The sequence below is a fragment of the Glycine soja genome, chromosome 10 (genome assembly GCF_004193775.1).
Source record: "Glycine soja cultivar W05 chromosome 10, ASM419377v2, whole genome shotgun sequence".
Classification (NCBI taxonomy): Eukaryota; Viridiplantae; Streptophyta; class Magnoliopsida; order Fabales; family Fabaceae; genus Glycine; species Glycine soja.
In genome coordinates, this window is record NC_041011.1 from 46,544,614 (window position 1) to 46,547,447 (window position 2,834).

General features: G+C 29.5%; 1 long non-coding RNA gene across 2 annotated transcripts; it reads right to left on the bottom strand.

The window, feature by feature from the left end:
• Nucleotides 1–598: 598 nt before the first annotated feature.
• Nucleotides 599–1,916, bottom strand: LOC114370987. Of its 2 annotated transcripts, XR_003657979.1 has the most exons (4): nt 1,636–1,916; nt 1,399–1,529; nt 1,130–1,208; nt 599–961 (listed from the first exon to the last, which is right to left on the bottom strand). It is a non-coding gene; the product is annotated as an uncharacterized LOC114370987 (long non-coding RNA). The 2 variants fall into 2 exon arrangements; XR_003657978.1 differs by having other exon boundaries at nt 1,399–1,912.
• Nucleotides 1,917–2,834: the final 918 nt, after the last annotated feature.

The following is a 2,834-nucleotide window of genomic DNA, read 5'->3' on the forward strand; positions in this document are numbered from 1 at the left end:
ACTAGGACTGATTGATTACCTTTCACCTACGTAATCATCCCCGGATGGAAATCTAGCCTAGTTATTACAAATGACCATCTTATGGTCATCATGTATCACATCTTCAACATCAAAAACTGTGTATATTCAACTTTAGAAGGATATGCTGTTATTAGCTCTATGCACTAAAGCCTATCTTTATTTGATTATTGACAGCCAAGCTTTTAAATTGCAGTTTTGCCACAATCCTTGATAATGTAGGAAATTGCGGTAATAGCTGCAATTACAGGTGCGTTGCAGTTGTGAAAACTCCAAAATACCTTGATGTTCCAATCAAAATCACATAATGTTTGATAAAACCTTGCAGAAAGCAAAAGAAGAGAGGGTAGGAAGCAGTAAAATGGTAAGATGAGGACAATAGACTTTAAATATTGCAGCCATTAAGCCCTTATGTTCTATCAACAGAATTCTAGTAGTATAATGACAAGAATACTTGTATTTGTTAGCTTTTAGCCCAGTTTTCAATTATACATTGTTGTTATATGGAAAGAACAAGGCAAAAAAGTACATTGAAGGTAGAGAGATAGAAGAATAAAGTTTATAATAGCAAGCACACATAGTAGAAGAAAGTTACTACTTTTATATAGAGCTGGAATATAACTGGAAAACAATAACAAAACTACCTGAAATTTCCGTTCTTAAAATAGAACATCACAGAAAATAACTCAATAATATCTCCAGAGAACTTCGGTTTGCTGACCAATTATTTAGCAACATACAAACTGAAGCACTAAGGCTTTTTCTAACATACATGAAAGTTTGAAAATAACAGAGTTCAAAATTCACAAAATATCCTGAAAGCTAATGCTTCAGACTCAACTGCCGGGAGAGATAGGCATTGTTGGACCCAAATAGAACATGGGAGATTGAAATTTGACTTCAAAACGAGGCAAGAAGCTTAAAATCCTTTGGTTCTCCAACACTGGATTTACATCATACAAGACAGCAAAAGAATCACTTTAACAAGGATATATAATAGAATTAAATAATAAGGAAAACTCACATACAAATCAAATCCTGTATAAAAGGATTTCAGGAGCTGAACGGTTTATAATATTTGCAAAACTACAAAGGGAACCGAAGTACGTACCCTTCTATTCATGTTACTGTTGAGATAGAAGGTCATCCAGTTCTTCTATGATAGCTATATAGCAGAAATTGTACTGAGCCTGATAAATTGCAGAATGAGTCACCAAGAAGTTCAAATAGAAAGTATATAGAAGAAAAGGGTCAGATTACTACATCTAACAGATTTTCATAAATGAAGAATCAAAAGGAGGGGATGAACATTGTCCTGTTTTTATGTAAACATTCTTCATTAACTCATTAAATATTAAATTAGCAAATCATGTATCTGACCATTCTAAGACGCTGGGTCCTGAACGTAGTGACTGTGTCAGCAATATTTACAGCAGAGATATCACCAGCAAGTATTCTCTGAATTGTGTTGTGAATTTGTGCAATATGTTCCAGTTCTACCAATATCGGCACTGAAACCGAGTTTGTCTCAGAAATATATCAAATATGCATGTGACTTAACAATAGTCATCATTGCCATGCATAAGGCAAATAAACAAAAGCATGAACGAAATGAACCTGCAGTGCACCACTATGGGGCCAAGGTTTGGTTCTAAATGATATAATCTTTTAAAAATTTCACGAACAGCATATGTATAATTGGGAACTCCATGGTCAGGCCATGTAGTATGATGAATATGCAAAACAGATAATGGCGTATCTTGTACCTGCAACCAAAGATTAAAGTTAACCGGAAGCTATCATTCGGGACAGTTATGGCTTTTCATTTGAAGAATTGTAATCATTGATGGGCATTCAGAATGCATGGCTTTATGGAATTAGGCAGGGTCCATGAGTAATTCACACCAATATGTTATAAACTAAAATACTAATTAGGTAGATCAAATCTACAAATTTGAAAAAAAAATTGAAATTATTTGACACTTCTTTAAAAATTAAATACAATATATACTATAATTTTTAAAAATATAAGTAAATATCAACTATAAGAATATATATCTATAAATGTCTTATTTATCTGATATGTATAATAGGTGAGATAAAATCAATATATTCAATGATGGTTAGATTAATAAAATGTATATGTACAAAAGTTATTAAAGAGAGTAATTTGGCTTAAGATTATTCTTGTAAAGTGTAGTGTAGCTTGATGTCTCTCCTTACGTAGGAGAAGGATTAACTTATGTCATGAGTAAGATTTTTTTTACACTTATTCTTTTTAATAACTTTTATAAAATGTGAAATTTATAAATCTAACTATTGAATCATATCAAGATCGGTTCAAGGATAAAGTTGTTAAAATTTAAGTTTTAAGTTTATTAATAAAAAAAACATATTATTAATTTTTATAAATTAAGCTAAAATGTCACTCACTCACGTATGTTGACAAAAAGATTATATATAATTCTCTAATTAATTTTAAATATTTTTTTTAAATCTCACTCACTATTGAAATGACCTTGAATCATATACATCATCTTGATGACTATTTATGTATAATTTAAAATAAATTAAAAACTCAAATGTATATAATTTTATGGTTAATGTTTATTTATATTTTGAAAAGTTTACTAAATGTTAAAATAAAGTTTTGACTTTTAATTGATGATATATCAAATAATTTAAAAATTATACCGATTTTTATATATTTTGAATTATTTAATATTATTGAATAAATACATCAATTTTTTGGACTAATCTTTATAAGATATTGAAATCTACTTAAACCATTTTTTATGAATATGTTTAACATATAA